The following is a 12,301-nucleotide window of genomic DNA, read 5'->3' as shown; positions in this document are numbered from 1 at the left end:
CTTAATCATATTTAGCCAGGAAAAATGTTGTAGGTTTGGTAAGATACAAAGGAATACTGGGAATGATTACTGATCAAGTCACAAGGTCAGTCAATATGTTGAACCAATCTGATTGAAATCTGATGTAGTGGTTGGCTACTTGTTCAGTTGCTCTTAAAGTGGCCATATGGATGAGGATTTGGCATTTGTATAAGATATCTAATTTATATAAAATAATTTTATCCTGGTTTACTACTTGAAAAATCAATGTGAAACAACATATGCCAAGTCCTTGTTTGTAACTCAATAAATTACAAGATTGATACATGTGTAAAATGTTTGTATTTAGTGTTTGTTTTGCAGAGTTTAATACAAACACAGACTTAGTCAATGTTGTTTCACATTGATTTTTCAAGTAGGAAGCCATGACAAAATTGTTTTATAAATCCAAAATCACCTAATCCTCATCCATATGGCCACTTTAATTATAGTTGAGCCAGCTGTATAATTTGGGACCTGATAGGATAGAGGTTGCAATGTGAGGGATTTATCCTATGTATTTACTGAGGCTGCAATGGATTGTATGCTTCCCAGGGAGTTGAAGAAGGATGATAATTACGACTAAAAGAGCTCTTGTGCCACTAGAGTATAATAATTGGACAGCATTTTGAGCACAGACTGGGAAAGTGCTGTGTAAAAACTAACGTTATTACTACCTTAATTTATGTTTACATGATAACATGTTAAATCACAGAATTGATTTGTGCATGTTTCTCAACTTGTAAATGTTGATTTTGAATCACTTGTACCAACAAATGATGCCTTTGAAAAATATGCAAGTGCTCTCAAAGTGTTAGATTCAGGATGGGATTTGAATGCGTGGTCACTGATATAGATATTATCAAGCAAGACAAAAACTTAAACATGCAATACAAGTGACAGTTTCAACAAAACTAAAAGTTAACAAGATCACGGCTACAGCTGACCTCTTTATCAGATTTCAATCAGTTTGTACAGAGAAGTGTTGATTAGCAATAATGATTCTCAGGTATTAATTGTTACCATGACTCTCAAGTTGAGATAAAAATACCCCTTAATGTGCAATAATAAAGTATGTGTACATTGAAAGATGTATGTACTTACATTTAACTTTCTTGAGAGTATAAATTTAGAACATTTAGTGTACTCTTTTAATATTTAATGTGTAATATGTCATTTCCATGACACATATATTGAAATATGAATTTCAAATCATGTGTGTTTCTAGCAAGTGTTATATTACAGGGAGGTAAGTTAGCCTTCTTCTCAATGTTCTACTTTCTGCTATATGCTATATATATTTCAAGGTGGAATATATTTAACACCAAACCACACAGAAGCACATCTCCTTGAAAACTTTTTATGTATTTTTAAAAAAAAACTGAAATAGAATTAATGATGCATGTTGAAGTTTATAGGAGGCTTCCTGGCATGTTTTGACGTAGGCAATTTAGGTTGTTGCTAGGAGTATACACTGGCTTCTGAAATCACAATGTAGTTATTGTTAATATTCAAATAACAAACATTTCAAAATGTTGATCACTCTTAAGAGTTGACGACACACTCCAGATTGATTTTTACAGTTTTCTGAAAAACACATAACCATAATGAAGGGAAAATAACATGATCTGAGGCAAGCCTGATTGTTCTACACTCAGATTCCAAACAAAGTTTGTATATCACTGGGCCAGTCTTACAAAATGAGATCTCAGACTGATTTTATGAACTGATAAAAAAACTTGAAAAGCTAAAAACTTTTTAGAGAGACTTTTGAATGATTTACACTCCAGTCTTTAATGGTAGGTATATATAGACAATTACAGACAAGGAAAAACTGTTTTACTTGTCTGTGATAATTAATATACAAATTTTTAGTGAAAATCCTAAACGTTTTTCATGATATGAAATTATTACATAGTTTCTGAGGAGCACATTTACCTTCACCTATACACCATATTCTAAACATTATTGGCTACCATAGTGCAAGAAATGTGTTGTGGTTTGGTGATCACACTATGTAGTATTTTACATACACATGTACATCAACTCATCAAACTTAGTTCAAAGTTATCTGTGATTAACCTATGTTGTACAAACTAACTTTTTCTTGAAAGAAGTGTATGAATCATGGTTAGGGTAGTCATTGATTAGGGGTTATAACCAGTGCTAGAATTAGCTCACATGTTGTAGTCTTGTACAGAATGAAGCTCTTGTATCAAGTGCTTGATCGTGTGAAATCATCAAATTTTAGGACAGTAAAATAATAGTTAATACTTAGAAACAAATGCAGACATTTCAATCTGTCTACTATAGACCTTGATCATGCAGTGATTTAATGTCTCTTTCTGAAACTAGCAGAACAATATGTCTGTAAAATTAATGGATGTAGCTGGTATCCATGGTCCCTGTTCATGAATCATGAATCATGATGATGGCTCTCCCTGATATACTAGTAATACATATTTCTAGTGCAGGCAGTATTTTTATATGAATTCTATCAGCATAATCATGTCAGATATTCCAAGGAAGATGTTTTCCATCAGTTGAGATATTTGCTCTCTTCTGAATGAAACATGTATTATTTCATGGTACAATGAAATATTTTTAAATATCTATTTGACAGCATAACTACTTAAATGAAATTTTTAACTGTACAAGGTAAAAGATTTCAACTCATTTTCTCAGTCCAAGGGAGAGTGACAAGATCAAAGTATCTTCCAATTGTTTTCCAGAGAAAGATATTCAATTTTAACAGTATCAGTTTGACAGTGTCTTCAAAATTAGCTGATTTTAGTTTTTAAAAATGTTTTATGATTCCATCTGTTCGTATTGTCAGGTATGATGGTCAAATACTATGATAATTATTAGATTGTTTGGAAAATACCAAATGTAGCTGTTGTTTCTTTAGGGGTAATTTGTTAATTACAGAAAAATGTATCCTGTGAACAGTGATTTGTGAATATTGGATTAAAAAATAGTAGATGTAATAGAAATTCTATATAATCATGGAAACTTAAAATTGTAGCAAATCTTGTATGTATATGGTGGTAGAGAGATATATATATATATATTAAATACAGGTTTTAACTGTGGTGTAAATATGTGTGTTTTAAGTGTTTGAATTTTGAGATGTATTTTTCAAAGTGTATCGATGTGTAATATTTGTCTATAGTGTAAGAGGAAGAGTTTTGATGTCTTTTAGAACATAGGAAAGCTATACAGGTCAAGTCCAAGTTGAGAGTAAACTTGGATGTGAACAAAACTAAGGGATGATATGGATAGCGGTATCTATATTAATGTTGTACTATGTACACTAACACTGTACCTAAATTTGTGTCTCATACCCTTAAAGTAGGTTTCTTCAATTCTGTATTTATAGAATAAATATGTTAGTATCCATTTGTACACTACATACTGACATCCTGCCTTGTCTATTAAAAGCAGGGTTGTTTTGTTATCTCGGTATTTACAAAATAAATGTTGTGTTTATAACTATAACCATCCTTTCCTGCCCAAAGAAGGTTCATTTTTATCTTTATGTTTACAAAATAAATGATTAGATAAATATATATGTATTAATGTAGAAGTGTAAATTTCTGTGTGATTGTTTAATCTGTTGAGTTCTCAATGTGTAGAATGTAATTTGGTATTTTTTGGATTGATGTACATTTCTGTAAAAGTTTTAACTTGTGAAAAACTAACTCAGATATTGAGGAAGACTGTTGGAAAAGTATGAGTGTGTTTTTATTTAAATCATGATTTGTCTTGGAATAAAACAAGTTGTCACATAACATAGACTACTAGTATATGATAACACTTTGGTATGGTAGTAATCATGTTGTAGAGATAACACCTCGGTATGTAACAACTGTTATACTACTCAAGACATGCAATTTCTGAAGACAATTCTGAATTACCATTTTCAAGTTTTTAATTTTGCTGTTCCTGTGTTGATTAATTCTTGCAGACATTTCTTGTAATCTACTTAACTAGTTGTGTACTAATTCTTTACTCTTTCAAAAGATTTACAATAAGAGTGGACAAATATACAGGGAGGACAGAATAACAAGCGTGTACCGTTTTAAGGTTGATCATTTCCAGACAAAATTGTCTTTGGGTATAGAAAATGTTCTTTTAAGCTGTTGTAGTATGACAGCTTGAAACTGCTATTAATTAGAAGTGAAAGCTGTACCTGTTTGTTGTTTGTTATATAACTGACGTATACATGTATCTGTCTGTGCTATACATTGTGTACAAAGGTCTATAATGATGCTGTTCATTTCACAAAACCGTCAATGTAATGATTTATTCTTTCACAGTCCCCCAGGCTCTATCACTCTAAAGAAGGACTCTCTGATTCTTGTTCTTGATGACGATTAAGCTGTATTTTCTGCTGAATGAGTTGAACTTGTAGCCAATAGTTTTCAGCAAAGACAGAAAATAACAGTGTACATACATCAGTTCCATTTACATTTGTCACAGATTTTGTAACAGTTCTACAGACACAACATGTCCGGTACAGATAACAGTGGTAGCTAATTCAATGTTAGATAACAACTCAAAATACTAGAATAATAATCTGAGTATCTGACATCATATCCCAGTAATACATCTATGACCTTAGATTCTTCTATTTGTTGATTTGCAGTTATCCATTTTAAACCAAAGTATAGCTGTCCTAGAACTAAATAGTTGCCATGTCAATTATTGATAACCAAATCTTAGAGAAACGTGATTGGTTTATAATTTTGTTCTAGATATGTCTGTCATCTTCAGTGTACTACATATTGTGCTGCTATTTGAATGTTTATTAGTCTAGTGCTATCCCTTTCATCAAGATCTCTCTTTGGGGGTTACCGGTAGAGACCACATTGGCATCCTGACTAAATGAGACAGCTAGCAAACAAAGAAGATCTCTATTCTTTAAGCACCACCAACCAGAATTGAATAGTTTTATGATTTGCCTATTAATGCCCAGACAACCGCAAACCAGCTCAAAGATCTACAAGACAACAGGTGTCTTACAGAGAGCACTACTAGTAATGTAATCCAGGCTGTACATTGAGCACTTTTACAAAACCTGTTATAGATTCAGTTTGTTACTTTTGATATAAAATAATACAGTGCATTATTAGTTCCAAAGAATAAGAATTTTTCGCAAAAACAGTTCTTCTGTTCTAACTGTTGTAGTGTTGATATTACGTACACTATAGTATATGTGTATAGTAAGACTTCTGTACATTTATTATGGTTTACAGTTATTACATGTAAGAGGAATTCATTGTGGTTTATCATTCAAAGAAGGTTATACACTTTAATTTGATTTGGCAACAATATAATATATGCCAGATTATAAAAGTGAATATAGGTCACTCCCCCCCCCCCATAAAATACTCACAGGTTACCAGAGCTGCCCCCCTCATACACACATTAATACCCCAGATTAATGTTTACTTAACGTGGGCTTTGGCAAAAAGGGCTTTGCTGACAATGAACCAATTGTTCCCTAGTATGATTTTAACTTGGCAATTAAGTGGTGGCAAAGTTCTGCTAAACATGCATTCTGTCAGCTATTTGTGAATACTGTGGAAAACAACTTCTTTTTTTTTCAATTATGTATACTATCACCCACTCTTACATTGAATGTATAGAGGGTGACACAACTTTAGCCTGACAGACAAAATCATAATGAATGCATGCAGACCTTCATGTCATCCTGTTGTCCATGTTGCATTGTAAAGAGCCATGAGACTATATATAAATCCGAACGTGACACACACCTAGGCTATAGACCTTGAGATGCTATACAAAGCACACTTGTGATTGTTCAAGAGATGTTGAAAGCTGTGATTAGATTATGTAACAGTAATGGAGCAGGTGAAAACGTTTACACTGCCTTACACTTTATTTATGTAGACTTTTTGATCAGTAATGTAGAAGCCATGGTCTTTCTTTGTACATATGTGTATGTCTATGTTTTACCCTTTTCACTGGTGCTGTCATATTGTGCCTTAATAAAGTCTCTAGTTTATGAAAGCATATTGACTATTTGTTACTTTGGTTGAGTGTGTGACACTGGTTATTTTCTGAAGTTACTCGGCATACAGGCACCACAATTAATTGAATAAAGGTTCAGTAGTGCTGTAGCAAAGTGTGTGTGTGTGTGTGTGTGTGTGAAACATTCAAAACTTGCAAGTTGATGGAATTCAATCATCATACACCTTTAGTATATTGTTAAAAAGATTTTTTCCACCTGATACACATACTAGATGTAATGTTTGTAATGGTATAAAATAGAATGGAAATACATAACACATCAACATGGTCTGACAGCAAATACTCTGACTAGGTAAATTTCTCAAATTTTGGGATCCATTAATTTCCTCAAACGTACCATTTCGTGTATGTGTGGTGTGTCGACAGTAACGACGTCCGTACCTGCTAAACAGACAGACAGCAAAAGAGATGTGAGATTGTCTTGACAGTGTGACTGTGTATGGTTTAATATGTTATTGGGGAAAAGAGTTTTTTTTTATAATTCTAAATAACTGAGTCTATGAAGCTGAGTTTATCCTACGTTTTCGGGCGTAATTTTTGCTGCAGATCTTAAAGGTACTCGTAGTATTTTAATTACTGAAGTAAACATAGGATTTATGCAAGTATTTTGATTTAGTAAAAAAGCTCCTAGACTCAGCTTGTGCGACTTGAAATCGGGTTCCAGAGCTCTCCGTGCCCGGGGTATCCGTGTCGGAGAAAACGTTCCTTTGTAATAAAGATGTGTTGATTATTTCTCTGTCAGAACTGAACTGAAATTAGTATGCTTGTTCTGGGAAAATATGTTCAAATGGAATAGAAACATTACATAGTTTCATCATAAAATATCTAGGTTCCTAAATCGTGTAATTGCTCCCGTGTTTTTTTTTTAATTATAGAACTACAAAGCCATATCACGATCTCCATGGTAACAATCGTTTCGTCATCAAGGTGTACCTTTGAGGGCGTACTTCGTAATAACTTATCATCAAACAAATCTCGATTTAATTTTGACATAGAGGTCGCTGTTTCGGAGAAATTGTCTCCTTTCGTTTCGAAAAATGACATGTAATTGTTTTTTATCCATTTTTTTGTGTATTGCTTCCGTATATCTTTCAACACTACTGTGAAATAGCTGACAACCACAAGGAAAGCCGGATTCGACTCTCGTTGCCGTTAAATGTATACACTGAGATGTATTGAAGAAGTAACGATGTTAAAATCATCCGAGTTGGTGCGCCAACCCGACACTTACACGCATCCAGTTATAAAATACTCTTTCATGTATATCACATCATAAAAAAAAAATTAAAATTAAGAAAATTTTAACAATATGTGTGGCAAGTGTTGTGATTATCTTAGAAATGAAATGTTCAAATATTTAACCATGTATATTAATTGCATTTACATCGAGTAAAACTGATTCATGTTCTGTATCTAAGGAAACACACCAAAGGAAAACTGATGCGGGATGCGTAAATTTCATTGTTGACGTTGATTAGCGCCACCAACGTCTATAATCTGAGTTATTGCACAAGTTTGCTATATCATATGTATCATATGTGAAAAGTCACCGGTCATCGGTCGTAGACTAAGAGTACAATTTTCTCTCTATATTTATATTCTGTGTTTATTCATAGCTTTCAAACGTTCATGATAAAAATGAGTTAACCTGAAAATAAATAACATATTTTGAAAGCATGAGAGAGAGATAGATTTTCATACAAGAACTCGTACATAGTGTTGTGTGTTTGTGTGTGTGTGTGTGTGTGTGTGTGTGTGTGTGTGTGTGTGTGTGTGTGTGTATTTGTTAATAAGCTGTTCTAGATCATTCTTAAAATTTAAAGCAGGTGTTTTATTAGAATGAGTATGTAACAGCACTATATATATATTAAACTATGATAACGTATTGTCTGCTAACAGGGCAGTATTATATACATCATTCATAGTGCCACTGAAATTAATGATATGCCTTAGACTAGCTCTGGATTTATACGCTACGGGGTTTCGACACGTCTTCGCCGGAGAAGACGTGTCGAAACCCCGTAGCGTATAAATCCAGGAGTGGGAGAAGACGTGTCGAAACCCCGTAGCGTATAAATCCAGAGCTAGCCTCAGACGTATACCACTGTCTGCCTTGGAAACTCACAAAACTGTGTATATCAATATTTTATTTTCGTTTCCAAATGATTTTTGCTAATCTTAAATTTTCTAAATTATATATTCATCAACAGAGACACGTCGCTATTAGACTTTATAAATACATGTACATAATGCGTGATCATTAGTTGGAGGAAATATTCATATCAAACCAATAACCCAAGTGTTATTTGCATTGGCTGTCATACCGGGCTAATCACGCGGTCCCAAACTTTCTCTCTCCAAACAAATTTTGCGAGAGGTTAGAGGCTAATTAATTTGTAATGGGAAGAGTAACGAGAAGACAGTGACACTGCTGATGAACTTGTTACAGGAAACTCGGAAGGTTAACGAGAAGGAGAGTAGTAAATAGTACATGTTACAAATTTTACAAGACTGTTAACGGTAATGTCATTGGTAGTTGATATTTGTATTTTACCGAGAGTTAGCGTGATGATTAGAACGGACAAAATACTTATTATGTTTACTTTCACCAGATCCCAGTGTGCGATTTTCAATTCCCGTGTAATTCATTTTTACAAATGTTGTCCAATGTTCACCTTTGATGACCTGTCACTATTCATCTAGGTATTTTCATACAACGATGCAATATTAACAATTGGTTGTCACGGTAACCGCGCTTTTCCTCATTTCCCATATTGACGCACCTTGAGATACTACGTCATCTTTTATTTAGACTGTCCATACTGACAATAACTGACTGTACATGTTACATTTTTGTAAACTCTGTCGGAAGCTCGTCCTTGCTGCTGCATACCCAGTATCACAGCCAAGGAAGCCCGGTGTCAGCCAAGCAAGCCCAAGGGCTGAACAACGGCAACATATAGATAAAAGGAAATATCAAATTTAAGACACGGATGTAGTGGCTTTGATGTTGTTAAGTGGCCTTCATATAATGATGTCTTAGGGGCATACATTTATTGCTATGTGCACTGTCTCGTCCACATAAAACTAGATAAACTACAATTAGCGACACTAGTTGCATGTAATGTCTGCTACAACTAGATCTAGGTGGCTATCTGGAGGATTGACATTGCGAAGGTCAGCTTATACATATGTTTTAGAGGACATTGAGGTCAAATTATTCACGATAAACAAATAACACACACGAACACACACACATCTACCTACCCAATGGGGGCGTGTACTATTTCATAGATTGTTGTTTTCCAGGTCTACAGACTAAATATTACAACCTTTTGACTATATATTCCCACCTATAAGGAGAAAAGAGTAATATTACTACTAGTATAGTATAGAGATTTATACATTTGTAGCAGCAGAATTCGTACAATATTTTCCTAAGAAAACGGCAATCTAAGCAATAATACGTGCCCCTGTCTACCTACCTACCTACCTACCTACCTACACACACACACACACACACACACACACACACACATACATACATACATACATACATACATACATACATACATACATACATACATACATACATACATACATACATACATACATACATACATACATACATACATACATACATACATACATACTAAGATCACTACTGTGTTTTGTGATAAATAGAAGGTTTGCCTCCGATATCCATCAACCCTGAAAAGTTCTCATCATAGACACGTCATAATAATCCAGTTATTACATACAAAACAAAGACAGAGAAGGGTGCCCTCAAGAGTTAGAAAGTGCTGGCTGATAGTGCAAGTATTACTAATAGTGACTTTAATATTCATTCCCAAGTTAAGATCCGAATGGGATCTCCACGGAATATTTAATAAGTCGGTCATTGTCTCATAGTCAATCTTGCCACAAAGATATATCTACATCCATTCATGTTTTTGTTTTTTAGTTACCCTGCAAACAAACAAACAAACAAACAAACAAACGAACGAACAACAAACAAACAAAAAAACAAAAAAACAAACAAAATGGCATATACGAAATCAGATATCACAAATTTCTTTTGCAGCTGTTTTCATAAATTGTGTTTCAGTCATTTGCTGATAGGTTTCGATATAATTAGTGTTACTTGTTTCGTTTGAAGTCACATGAAGATCAAAACAGAGGTTGATACAAAAAGAACACACTGCGTAATACGTTATATATAGAACTTGAATCAATCTACTTTTTTAAAAATTCCTTAGATCGGGATAATATATATGTATGCATCATTATGGTTATATATCTTGGAAAGAAACGTCGCGATCGGCGACTATTTTTTCCTGTTAAAGAGGTCTGCCTGTAGTAGTTGTTTGCTCTGTATCCATGTAAAGGAAGGTCAAAATAAAATAATGTCCACACTATAAACTCATTTCAATGGCAGAAAAAAAAGGGTTCTATTTCACCATCAATCAGAACATGACAAACAACAGTGAACGGATAATGATCGTTAGAATTTAATAAAAGAATTGGTAATACATCCTGGTGAGTTTGATATTGAAAATAGGCATAACTGTGTTGAAATGTCACGTTTCATTTGAAATTACTGAAATTGATATTGCCCTAAATATGAAGTAGCTTTCATGATTGTAAACAATACTAATACTGCTGGCATGATTCAAGGTTCGCTAAACTCGAGTTTCTTGTCCTTTTCATCAGCGGAGGAAAATTTATGGTATAATATTGTTAGTGAATTTCGAAGAGGCGTAAGACGATGCATGATTGCCATTACTAACTGTTCGTTTAAATATAATAGACAGATTAAGTAGCATGTCCTATACAACGTACACATACACGTTGGTATTGGGCCACGAAAGTCAAGAAATCAGCAGAAAGTACGGTGTACTGTACGTAATGACACGATGAATCAACAGGAAAAACCTGTATCGGCGCAATACTACACCGCAGTGCAATAGTTGACGTCATAGTAACGATCATGATTGTAATGAGTTCATTGTGACCCATTTACTAAACTGAATTAATAGTTACACTCGTTCATTTGAACTGAATTGAACAATTCTGGTTACAAGTAAGGACGCTTTCAGTAATTACGGGGGTAGACCCGGGGGAAATCAAGTCTGCTCTGTTGCGTAAAAAGTGACTTTACCCCGATCCAACTTTCTCTAAAACTTTAAACTCCACTGTTTAAATATTTTTTTAAAAAAATGGGTTAAAATGTTGTCAGACGAAAAAATGGACACGACGCACAGAATCAATGGTAAGGGCTCGATCCCACCGCTGCCACCACATTCAAATTGTTACAGGCATTGGTAGTTTCCCACTGAATTTGTGTGAAAGCACTGCATTGAGTAAATTAAATATTTGAATCTAAGCATAGACCTTCCACAGTACCAATATTGATCTCATTGATACAGAGCTGAAGGCCAGAACTCTCAAAGACTATAGGTGCAATACCCAAATTGTGACCTAGGTCAACATCCTTTTCTACCGCATTATCCTCAATATCTCATCACACTGTTCCTCCTTCACTCCTGTGAGACCCATTCCTCTCCTCACACCACCACAACTAATAATTGATTCACTGCATGGTTGTCATCAACAATTTGACTGAAATGTTCTTATATTACTTTACAATGGTGGCAGTGATTGGATGTTCAGCAATAGAATAATGAACCGGTGGCAGAAGTGGGATTATTATGCCACCATCACAAAATAATGCTAAGTTAGATATTCACAATGAGTCTAAAGTAAAATGCGACCCTCCCCCAATGCTTTTTCTTTCTAAACTATGGCTCTCCCCAAAACTGATTTTTGAAAATATCACCCCACTCCTAATTCCCCTGCCCCCTTGTAATTACACAGACTCTTTAACCTTGTGGTGTACGCGAACATTTGTCTTTCCCCATACAGCAGATCAAGTGACACTGGAGTAAAGAGAAAACCGTCGTTTGATGACAGTTATTATCAAACTAGGAGTCAGTATTGGAGTTGAAATATTCATTCAATTTTCGTAATAGATCGTATAAATATTGAAGTGTTATCTAATGCATGGTATGAACATGTAACGTCACGGTGGTTCAATGACGAATATTGCAAAAATAAGTCATTTTACCATGGTGACCAAAGAAATTATATTAATATATAAAGATGGCAATTACGTTTGCTAGTTACTGTTGTAACCCTAGACTGGAATTAACCCAAAGTACGATTG

Source organism: Glandiceps talaboti, chromosome 2 (genome assembly GCF_964340395.1).
Source record: "Glandiceps talaboti chromosome 2, keGlaTala1.1, whole genome shotgun sequence".
NCBI lineage: Eukaryota > Metazoa > Hemichordata > Enteropneusta > Spengelidae > Glandiceps > Glandiceps talaboti.
This window is presented reverse-complemented; position numbering follows the sequence as displayed.